The sequence below is a fragment of the Lissotriton helveticus genome, chromosome 3_1, assembly GCF_964261635.1.
Source record: "Lissotriton helveticus chromosome 3_1, aLisHel1.1, whole genome shotgun sequence".
Classification (NCBI taxonomy): Eukaryota; Metazoa; Chordata; class Amphibia; order Caudata; family Salamandridae; genus Lissotriton; species Lissotriton helveticus.
Genome location: NC_136061.1, coordinates 1489268962 through 1489281586, shown reverse-complemented (window position 1 = coordinate 1489281586; position 12625 = coordinate 1489268962). Strand labels below are relative to the sequence as shown.

General features: G+C 42.7%; 1 protein-coding gene across 1 annotated transcript in view; it reads left to right on the top strand.

Moving 5' to 3' along the window:
- The window catches only part of LOC144825010 (uncharacterized), a 351957-nt gene that overhangs the window by 288599 nt on the left and 50733 nt on the right, over nt 1-12625 (top strand). The window lies entirely within an intron of this gene.

The following is a 12625-nucleotide window of genomic DNA, read 5'->3' as shown; positions in this document are numbered from 1 at the left end:
AATCCTCCTTCTTCCATAATACCACATATAACATCTTTGTATTTCCTATTATATTGCATACATCCATCTGCTCTATCTAACGCAGGTATTAATGCCACATTAAAATCACCACCCCAAATTATATGCATAGATCCAATATCAACAACCTTCCCCCACAAAATCGTAAAAAAGTCTGGTGTATCAACATTTGGCGCATAGCAGTTGGCAATGGTAATTGTGTCTGCACGAAGTCTACCCCAAAGTATAGCATATCTTCCTTCTGCGTCACTGCCTTCCCCAAACCTTGTGAAATGGAGGGTCTTCTTGATCAAAATAACAGTGCCCCTGGAATAGGATGAGTAGATGTCCTTAAGGATAGCGCCAGATTTTCGGGGGCGCTAGAGGGCGCGCATGCAGAATGGCCGCACGTGAGTGATGCTCCTGCAAGCTTGGAGCATAAATCCTACATTTATCCTTTCAAACCAGCACCAAACCCGGAAAAAATGCAAACGGAGGTCGAAGATACCGAGCTGTAGACTTGGTGAAAGTTTGGCTGCATTCTGGCAAACTGGGCCGTCAGGAGAGGTAATGGAGCAATCGCCCGGGAGATACGCTGGAGTCGGGTGAAGCGGGTTGCCGGGAACCGAGCGCTACTCTAGCCCCCGGCTTCCCACCGGAAGTACAGGCCGCACGAACGGGTGCACCGCGACTGATCCTGCCCTGAAAGCATAACCCGGCGGAGAGATATTGCTGATGCCAAGGTAGGGAGTGAGATTGGCAGCTGCAGTGGGTAACATCTGTGCAGCGCCTGCATTGCCGAGAACATAGCGAAAACGCGTCGGACCCTGGGGCCGGAGTGACACCGGAGGCCGCGCTAATCACCGCTGGCACGTTGCCGAGTGAAGAACCGTCTGGGATCTGAGAGAGAGGTGCAGTGTCGCAGGGGGCATCGTAGGCGTATGGTGGCCTCCCCTACCAACTAATCGCGCGAGTGAGCATCACCGACGTGGGATAAGACGGGTGCATTGTGTCTCCCTGGGAGGGCCTGCCCATCCCCCCGCCATTACTGTCGAACAAGTGGGGATCGCTCTGATTGTGATCTGTGCAGGGAACAACAATATAACCAGCAGGAAAGAGCTCTACCGCTGTATAAAGGAGGACCCGTGCTTCCATACCTCGCCAAGGTGAAGATTGGGAGTTTGTGTTTCACGGTCGGTGGAGAAATGCCGCGTGGTCGGAGGGCCGCAAATTGAGCCGCCGAAGTTCACTGTGAGCGAGAGTGATCACTGTGCGGGACCTCGTAGTTGTGTAACCTCCCCAACTGTGGACCCATACCCTTTAGTCGGATTATGCTCCCTAGGCCTTAAAGTTTGAACTGCACCAACATTGATATACGACAAAAAAAAAAAAAGCTTTACGTGTCACGTAGGCACTCACCACAGTGCCATATGAGAGGATGCAAGGGAGCTCCTGATCGGGCGTAGCTTGGGAAGTGCCACGTAATCAACCGGAGACTGTGAAGCTGATCTTGGAGGATCCTACAGGTCTACGATGCGCGCAACGGCCTGCACTGGCCCGGACATTGAGACTGTTGTTCAGAGTTTGTGGACTGTGGCCGCCTCTACACTGGTGAATCATACACGGCTCATACAAGGTGCGTGTGAGGGTGCGCAGGCCTTTCCTAGGGTATAGTTACTCGACATACATCGCAGGGCGTTCCCGATCCCAGGTACTGCATCGTTATGGGCAAACCGGATAATCGTCAATCGAAACTACCCTTTGAATCCACAACCGCCAAAAGGGGGGCGAAACACGCAACGGATTCTGCAGGACCACAGAGCCCGGCGACAACAGGAGCAGGTCCGAGCTCCCCCCCTGCTGGGGATATACAACAGCTGGTACAAGAAATGCGGCAGGGATTTGCCACGGTTGTTGAAAAAGTAGACCGCATGTCATCCAGGATGGATGCGATTGCACATAAACTAGATGTACATGACGAAAGGATTACAGAGACTGTCCCACGTTTCATGTACGCCCACTACGACGTACTCTCTTAGGAGATCAGACCACCTAGGATCATCTCTTTTATTTCTTAGACCTATAATATACTTATAGCGGCTTTCAGCCAGGTCACTTGTTACATTGGTCTGTTGTTATGTCATTCAAATTTTTAGTACTGCCAGTGCCGCTGACAGCACGGGGCAGTGAGTCAGCCCACTTCAGCCATTGGCTAACTTTACTACGAGTGACAGCATTCTGCTCTTTTAAAAAGAGCACTTTTACATAAAGTGGTGCCCTGCAGTACTATAGACTACTGTGGCACAGTGTGCTTGGTGAGGCTAAAAAAATACTTATGGTGTAGCAAATATTTCTTTTTTTATATTGGTGAGAGCTTGGCACCTCCTCAAAAATATACTTTTCCTAAACCGTAACAGAACAAACGTTGGCAAAAACAAGGTTCTGGTAGCCAACGCCAGGCCTGTTGGCTTTGCCAATCCTTGCTCATTATAGCTTCAGGCTGCAATGAAATATGGCTGCTGGGTTTGCATCAATCCCTAGTCCTCGTTGTAAAGGTACACAAAAATACCAAAGGGGTAAATGTGTTTAAACTACCTAACGCCAAACACCCAGAGACATCCGGGCATAGAGCAGACAAATTATAGCCAACTTAAGGTATTGTATCATAGTGTCTGAAATCATTTACCTATTAGCTGACATCGGAAAGTAAACACTGCGGTAAAATCCTACAAACAAAACCTTAAGGCTTGAGCTGTAGAGCCAGTCGTTATTTAACATTGATCATACGTCTCCATTGTATTAGTGTTTATAACACTTATGCCGTGATTGAGTATTCTGGAGTAGTAATTATCTCACCTGACAAATTCCGTATCCACCTGTGTTGGATCTTATCCGGTGTAATAAATAGCACCTGTTACAAGTTTGCCTTAAAAGTGGGGCTTTGCATGCGGGTTGTGCTGCTTAATATGCCTGCATGCCCATTTCCCCTTAATAGCCGTCTTTTCCTGTTCAATTTTTTTCCATGTTTGACTAGACAGAGTTTAGCGGGGGTGTCAAATTTCATTACAAGACCGGAGGCTACCATTATGCAAATACTTGTATTTGCTGCCCAAACATGCAGCCCTTCAAAGAATGTAACTCCATCATAATAAGTAGAACATTGGTAAGATGACAAGTAGACTGTGCAGGTTCCCATCTTCCTCTTTTGTTTCTGGCTCTGACTCAGCTAAGTATACCTTTTGTTACTCCACTATTATAAGCGTTATTTATAACAATATTGTATAATTTGCTAATATATTGTATGCTAGAACCTATAACATGTAATGATACTCTTTACGTCTTTTGAATTATTTTGACGAATTGTTTGGCATTTTAAAATACATGCCTTTCCTCTACATTTCATTTGGTCTTTCCTTCTAGGTTTAATTTGGTGGCCATCTCCCCTGTTCAATTTATGGCGGGGAATGGCTTTCGGTCGCCTTCCGATCACTACTCAATTGTTTATGGCTCGGTAAGTATTTAAATCACGAACGCGTGCACTCTTGATTCCCTTTTTTGCCGCTGGTATATTTTTACGTGCAAATAATTGCTCAATGTGGGCCACTTTAAGCGGTTTGTGACCGTAGACGCAATATTTTTTCTATAAGTACTTGAGGAAACAGGACATGAGCTTGCGTCCCTTGAGTTACGCGTTCCCTAGCAACCTGCTAGGGGACGCAACAATACACGCGGCAGTATGAAGTCCGTTTCATTCCCTCCGGCTCTATGTCAGATCACCATAGTTACGCTTCTCTCGAGCACGTAACGGTGACCGAAACGGAGCCGGTGTCCTTTTGCTTAGTTCCCATGCCAAATTATTATAACATACAGAAGATCGCCATATGCTAGCTTTTCTCTCACGCTACGACCCGCATTTATTCTTCAAGGAATATAAACTTTACCAGGCCCGATTTTGATTGCAGTGCTTACCCAGCACAACCGTGAGTAAGCCTTAACAAGGCTAATTACTACTAGGAATTTATATTTACATACTATCATGGATGTTCAGCCCAACACATCACTCCAGCCCCTTAAGGAGCCTATGGGGGATAGTCTGAGAAGACTAATTAGTGAAGAACTGAAATCTTCTGTGAGAGAAGCAGTTGACGGTGCATTACTTAAGAGGAAGAGGCAGCCCCCTCCCGAGGAAGCCTATTTTTTCCTCTCCGATGGGGGCTCAGAGAGAAGGGGTGCCCTTAGCGGCATTAGAGATGATGATAACCTATACGGTACAAATGATTATGATTTAAGTGATGATTCCTTACAAATAAATCAAGACTATGATGATGAGTTTATTTTTGATCCCCACGATACCCCTGAGAATCTTGACGAGGACCTAAATCGTTGCTCAACCTCATCTACAGTCAAAGACCCCCTCGGCGAGGAAATCTTCAATCCCACTACCATTCTCCCCCCCCCCCCGCAGCACTGAATGGTGGCCTAAGGTCCATGTGATAAGTACCTTTCCCAGTGGGTCAGGAAACCCCTGGACTGAGACACTCGCAATTTATTGCGCAATGAATGCCCTTGACCCTCTTCGGAGGACAAGATCTGTAACGCACCTAATCTCGACCCTGAATTGATCACCTTCTTATTTAAATCAGGAAAGGATCCAAGAAAGGGATCGAAAAATGCCTCAAACAATGTCAAGATAAACTTCCTGATGTTCTGGGACCATTATCCAGAATACTTGACATGACCGAAGAAGCGCAATCTAATTACACCTTGGTCGATATTGAACTCCTACGAGGATGGTCTCAACATGCTGTCTGTTTTAATGGCAACGCCAATCTCATTACCCAATGGAGGAAGGCAGTGCTCCTTAAAATTAACCCGAAACTGGTGGACCTTTCCACCAGAGAAGATTTGTGCGACGCTAAAGGCCTTTTGTTCGGCGATAATTTCGTAAAATCCTTGTGCAAGTTCGTGTCCACCTTCAAAGCCTTCAGCAAGGCAGAATCCAACATGAGAAGAGTTTTTGGTGGACGACCACTTTTTGGAAGGGCTGACAGGAGGGGACAACCTGTCAGCCGTGGCTACTTCAGGTCCCAATTTTACCCACAAGAAAGAGGCCCTTATAGAGGTTTCCGCTCAAACGTCTACCCCCGGAGATGAAGGGGTTCAAGAGCCCGTGGCGGCAGATCAAGATCCTCCAACCAATCTTATCAAGGAAAGCTCAATACCATCCCTTTCCCCCAGGGTGGCAGGGAGACTAAAACATTTCACACATAATTGGCTACGTATCACCCAAGACCCGTGGGCCCTGGAAACTGTACAGCGCTTCAAGATAGACTTTTTGGAGGAACACTTCCAATAAAAGATCCCAAACAAGATTACTCTAGATAAGGAAAACTCAAAACTAATAGAACTGGAAATATCACAAATGTTAGACAAAGGCGCTATTATAAAAATCCTTATATCAGAGATTCCAAAGAGTTTCTTAAGCACTACTTTTATAGTCAAAAAGAAGGACAAGGGTTGGCGTCCCGTTATAAACTTAAAGTATTTAAACACATTTTTAGCTTACAGACACTTCAAGATGGAGGGTATCCATCTTTTGAGGGACCTTTTACAAACCAAAGATTGGCTGGTAAAACTAGATCTCAAAGAAGCTAATTTTACAATACCCATGCACAAGGATTGTCGCAAGTACCTTCGGTTTAGTTGGAAATGAACTCTTTATTAGTTCCTGTGTATTCTCTTCGGCCTGTCGTCAGCTCCTTGGTGTTTCACCAAGGTCCTACGACCAGTGGTCAGTTACCTCAGGGAGAGAGGGATTCGTCAGATAATATACCTGGACAATATCCTCATCATTTCTCAAGACAAGTTAGAAATTATGAATCATTTACAAATGACCATGGACCTTCTCCGAGACTTGGGCTTCATCATAAATATGGAAAAATCTATTCTGACACCTACACAGGAAATAGAATTTCTGGGTTTCGAAGTAAACACTACCCTTTCCAACTTAATCCTTCCCCACAAGAAGGTTACCAAAATAAAAAAACATTTTTCCAAAGAATGTATTCACCTGAAAGATCTAGCCCGAGTCCTAGGTCATCTCTCCTCCACTATTCAGGCCAATTCCCCGGGTCCTCTTCACTACATAGGTTTGCAAAGATTAAAAACACTGGGCCTGAGGAAAGGTCTCTGGTACGAAGACTCTCTCCCTCTCTCGGAAGAGGCTCAAGAGGATCTTCATTGGTGGTTGAAAAATCTCCAAGCCTGGAACGGGAAAGCTTTTTTCAGGAATGTTCCAAATTTCGCCTTAGAATCAGATGCGAGCAAGGGAGGTGGCCCTTACAAGAACAATCCCTTCATATAAACTGTCTGGAGATGCTAGCAGCTTTGAATGCTCTTATGAGCTTCAAAGAGCTTCTAAAGAACTCAAATACCCTAATCCGACTAGACAACTTCTCAGCTGTCTCTTATATAAATCGCCTTGGGGCGCGAAATGCAAAAACCTCTCACACATTGCCAAGCGAATTTGGTATTTTTGTTGGAATCAAAAGATCACCCTCAGAGCAGAATTCATTCCGGGAACCCAGAATCTGAGAGCAGACTGGAATTCTCGTTTTCTTCACGATTCCAGCGACTGGAAATTGAATCCTCAGACCTTTTCTCTGATCCAAGAGCTTTGGGGCCTGATCCAAGTAGACCTTTTTGCCACCAATCAACTCAAGTCCTGAGTTATTTCAGTAGGAGACCGGACCCGAATATGTCAGGGTGGATGCATTCCTCCAGCCTTGGTAAGGGATCAAGGTTACACCTTTCCCCCTTCTCAATGATTTAGAGATTACTGTGGAAGGTGAGACTCGAGCCGTCAATCATCATTCTAGTAACTCCCTTTTGGAAATCCCAGGCTTGGTTTCCCGGGGTGATGGAGTTAGCAGTGGACTTTCCATGGCTGATCCCTTCATCCTTAGGCCTACTCCAGGGTCCAGACAGAGAAGAACACCCTTTAGTCTTAGAAGGAAAGATGAACCTTCTTGCCTGGAGGATATTAGGAATTCAGGCAGATATTCTGACCTTTCGGAAGAAACTAAAAGCTTATTGGAAGACTCATGGGCACCACGAACTAGGAAAAGATACAAGAGCGTTTGGAGAAAATGGTTTTGTTGGTGCTTGGAAACTGATGTGGATCCCGTTCACTGCCCTCTACAACAGGTAGCTAACTATCTTGCTCATCTTTTTGAGTCGGATCTTTCCTTTAGAACCATCAATTGCTACAGATCAGCAATTTCTTCAGGCCATACTCTCATTAATAACCTTGCTATTAGTAGCAACTCCCTTATCAAAAGAGTTATGAAGGGTATTCGACCAAGGAGACCTCCATAGGCCCATTTCGAATCTCTTTGGGAGGTTAACCTTATTTTGAGTCTCTTCCTTTCTTGGCCTGGCACCGACTCACTCTCCATTAAAAGAATCTCAATGAAACTGGCGACTCTCCTGCGTCTGATCTCCTTTAGAAGGGTATCTGACATTAGGGCACTAGAACTTCCTAATAGATTTTACTCATGCGAAGGCGTCCATTTCGACATCTGGGGAAAAAACTAAAACAATGTCAGAGTCTATCTTCTATCCTACCTTTCATGAATGTGAAAAACGATGTGTTGTGAATTGTATGAAGTGCTATGAAAATAAGATTTCAACTTTTAGACCTGTTGATTGTGATCAACTTCTTTTATCATATGTCAGACCTTTTAGACCTGTTTCCTCAGCGACCTCTAGCCAGATGGATCCGCTTGATTATGCATGAGGTTGGAGTGGACCTCTCTAGATTTGGAGCTCACTCTTCTAGTAGTGCAATGGCTAGCAAAGTATTTTGGGCAGGAGGATCTCTCCCCGAAATACTTAAAGTGGCAGATTGGTCTGCAAGTACTTTCTCTAAGTGTTACTTGAGACCAATAGAGCATGTTAGCAGTGTAGCTTTACATGGCTTTAAACATGCATAATGGTAGCCTCCGGTCTTGTAATGAAATGACAATTCTCCAATTATTATGCAGAGAGAATCTTGATTTCATTAAAGAAAACAGAGGTTAACATTATCCCACCCTCCTCTGCCCGAGACATTTGGGTTCGGTAATGTTTATGCTTTAATGTGGTATTATTATTATACATTACTGTACATTACTACTAATGGTCTTTATACATTTCACTATACAGTGTTTGTTTTCTTTCTTCTCAGATAACAATGCTAAAGACTAACTGGATTTACTGGAATTTCAAGTTGTACAGCTGTGTCATCGTAGCCCAGGAAGATGGGAGCCTTCACAGTCTACTTGTCATCTTACCAATGTTCTACTTATTATGATGTAGCTACATTCTTTAGAGAGCTGCATGTTTGGGCAGCAAATAAAAGTAGTTGCATAATGTTAGCCTCCGTTTGTGTTTAATGAAATCAAGATTCTCTCTGCATAATAATTAGAGAATCGTCATTTTTTGCTCCCAGGTATGATAATTTCTGCACACCTCTGTTCCAACCCCAGCACAAATGGGTTAATGCAGGGACGGGATTTTCTGGTCCACTTGTAAGCCTTGTTTGTAAATGGTTTAAATATGTGTGGCATCACATCTTGGATGCACCAAAATTCAGCGCCTTTCGTCACAGATTATGTAGGTTTTGGACTCCAAAAACAAGAGCCTCACTAACGCTCTCTGGGCCCATCAACAGTGCATATTTAGCGAATTCCTTCTCTATATTGATTTTCATTCTTTATCGACCAATCACATGTCTATTTCTATGCTCTTTGACTTGGAGATGCACTCTTGGGTTGGCTTCACCAACGCCAGTTGGGTGTTACACTTGATCCCAATGCAACTCCTCAAGTTCAAATTCATGAAATATCTGATACAATATGTAACATGAGTGATGAAAAGTTGTCTTTGAGTTTGGCTAAACAATTTCCTAATGTTTTTAAAGAAGATTTAGGTTGTTTGCGTGGTTATAAGCATCACATTAAATTGAAAAGTAATGCTCTCCCTGTAGTAGCTAAAGTCAGAAGGATCCCTCTTATGGAGCAGCCTAAAGTTCAAGAAGAATTAAACAAGCTTGTCAAGAATAACATTATTGTACCGGTTGAAGCTACTGAATGGCTTGCTCCAGTGGTTATAGCCAAGAAACCCACTGGCGAGATTCGTCTTTGTATTGATTTAAGATCTTTAAATAAGGAGGTTGTTGTTGATAGGTTTCCCCTTCCAAATATAGATGAGATGATTTGTACTTTAGAAGGTGCCAAATATTTTACCACACTTGATCTTGCTTCTGCTTACCATCAGGTGGAGTTAGATGATTCTTTTCAAGATCTGACTGCGTTTGTAACACCTATGGGTACTTTCAAATTTAAGAGGATGCCCTTTGGCCTAGTATCGGCGGCCTCTGTCTTCCAACGGATCATGTCAAAGATTTTAAGGGGTTTGAGTGGTGTCAAGTGCTACCAAGATGATTTGCTGATCTATGGCAGTAATATTAGTGAGCATGATAAAAGAGTTTCCTTGGTACTGGAACGTTTGGATGGTGCTGGTATGACTTTGAAGAGGTCTAAGTGTAAGTTCAGGGTACAAGAAGTCAATTATTTAGGTCATAGAATTACTGGTAATGGTGTTTTTCCTAAGAAGGAGTTGGTTGAGGCCATTGATAAAATAAAAGAACCAACGTGCAGAGATGAACTTCTCTAATTTTTAGGCATGGTAGAATTCTATGGTAAGTTTATCTTTAATTTTGCCAACAAGACTTGCAATTTGAGGAGGTTAACAGTGAAAAATGCTGTCTTTGACTGGACGAGTGAATGTAAGGAGGAATTTTTGGGTATTAAGAATGAGCTGAAAAAAGCACCTTCTCTTCATGCTTTTATTCCTGGTCTTCCCACTGTCATGTTTACTGATGCAAGTGATAAGGGACTTGGGGCGGTCTTAGTTCAAAAGAAGAATGGCAAAGATGCCTTGATTTGCTGTTCTTCTCGTTGTCTCAGGGGATCGGAGTGTAATTACTCTGTAGTAGAGAAGGAATCTTTAGCAATCTTTTGATCTATGGCAGTAATATTAGTGAGCATGATAAAAGAGTTTCCTTGGTACTGGAACGTTTGGATGGTGCTGGTATGACTTTGAAGAGGTCTAAGTGTAAGTTCAGGGTACAAGAAGTCAATTATTTAGGTCATAGAATTACTGGTAATGGTGTTTTTCCTAAGAAGGAGTTGGTTGAGGCCATTGATAAAATAAAAGAACCAACGTGCAGAGATGAACTTCTCTCATTTTTAGGCATGGTAGAATTCTATGGTAAGTTTATCTTTAATTTTGCCAACAAGACTTGCAATTTGAGGAGGTTAACAGTGAAAAATGCTGTCTTTGACTGGACGAGTGAATGTAAGGAGGAATTTTTGGGTATTAAGAATGAGCTGAAAAAAGCACCTTCTCTTCATGCTTTTATTCCTGGTCTTCCCACTGTCATGTTTACTGATGCAAGTGATAAGGGACTTGGGGCGGTCTTAGTTCAAAAGAAGAATGGCAAAGATGCCTTGATTTGCTGTTCTTCTCGTTGTCTCAGGGGATCGGAGTGTAATTACTCTGTAGTAGAGAAGGAATCTTTAGCAATCTTTTGATCTATGGCAGTAATATTAGTGAGCATGATAAAAGAGTTTCCTTGGTACTGGAACGTTTGGATGGTGCTGGTATGACTTTGAAGAGGTCTAAGTGTAAGTTCAGGGTACAAGAAGTCAATTATTTAGGTCATAGAATTACTGGTAATGGTGTTTTTCCTAAGAAGGAGTTGGTTGAGGCCATTGATAAAATAAAAGAACCAACGTGCAGAGATGAACTTCTCTCATTTTTAGGCATGGTAGAATTCTATGGTAAGTTTATCTTTAATTTTGCCAACAAGACTTGCAATTTGAGGAGGTTAACAGTGAAAAATGCTGTCTTTGACTGGACGAGTGAATGTAAGGAGGAATTTTTGGGTATTAAGAATGAGCTGAAAAAAGCACCTTCTCTTCATGCTTTTATTCCTGGTCTTCCCACTGTCATGTTTACTGATGCAAGTGATAAGGGACTTGGGGCGGTCTTAGTTCAAAAGAAGAATGGCAAAGATGCCTTGATTTGCTGTTCTTCTCGTTGTCTCAGGGGATCGGAGTGTAATTACTCTGTAATAGAGAAGGAATCTTTAGCAATCTTTTGGGCTTTGAGAAAGTTTAAAAAATTTGATCTGGGGCACGAACGTTTGTGTTTTGGTACCATCCCGAAACCAATGGTGCTATTGAGAGAGTTAATAAGACTTTGAAAGAGTCTATACAGCTTGCTCGCTCTTCTAGTTTGAATTGGAAGTCCACCCTTCAGGACAGAATCAACACCTATCGCTTTGCCCCCCATTCTTCTACGGGCAAGTCTCCATTTGAGCTGTTCAAAGGGAGGGTTCCTAACACGTTGTTGTGCCCTGGGTGGATGTGTTTGAATAAAGGTCTGGTGGACAATGATATTGGTTCTTGGAGAGCCAAAGAATTACTCAAACAGGATGCTCGCAAGTCTTATTTTGACCACAAAAAAAAACGTCTGTTTTCAGGAGGTCAAGGTGGGGGATTTTGTAAAAATAAAGACTCCTGTGGGACGCAGACCTTGGTCTAAATACTCTGATATTAGAGCTGTAATTAAGATTTTCAAAAATGCTGTTAAAACTGATGATGGGAGAATCTGGAATAAGAGTCGCGTTGTTGTTGTTGATCCATATATGTCTTCTCAAAGGGACTCTGCTCATTTTAGTGATTCACGTGATAATTTGCATTTTCTGTCTAACTCTTCCTTTGACAGGTCCTCGTCTTCTTTCAGAAGGAGTCAAAGAACCCGTAGAGCTCCCATTTATTTGAAAGATTATGTTTAAACATGCTTCTTGTTTTTATGACCTCCTCTACACATGTTTTCTTTGTTTGCTTAGTTTTAATTCTCCTATGTTCTCTGAATCTTTTGTATTACTTTATTCTTATTCAAATGTATGATAGGGAGATGTGTGATGTTTCCCTCTCTTCCCCTTTAAGACTTGTGAGCCCCTACTTGAGTTCTTAGAATCTAGAATGTGATGCCTTTGATATTCTATTCCTGTCAGTTGCTGTGGGCTGTTGCTGGATGAGGTTTTAATAAACCCACCTCTTGCTTCTCTCTCATGTTTGAATTTTGACGATTTTACAGGTCCAATCACTTTTCAACGTTTTCTGTGTATGAAGCCTTGGAATACATTTGCGTGTATATGTCTGTACTTTTTCATGACTACTTTGAACTGGCACATAAAAACAAATCTTTCTGGAAATGACGTGAAATAAGGGCGAGTGAGGCTAGGTTTAGCCACGGACCTTCACTTTCAGCTCACAGTCCTTTTTTCAGACATGAAAAGACATTTGGTTATCTTAATGTTTAAGAGAAGGATAGTAAGCGATGGGTGTCACTAGTTTTTATCTTTATAAGAGTAGTTGCTGCAGTAGAAAGATAATGTGTAGCTCATGTATGCTTCTATTTTCTTTTACATACTTGATTCTGTCTTTTATAGCGGTTTACTCATCTTTAGTTGGCCAATAATTTAGTTATATCAATGATTGTGTTTATCATTTGG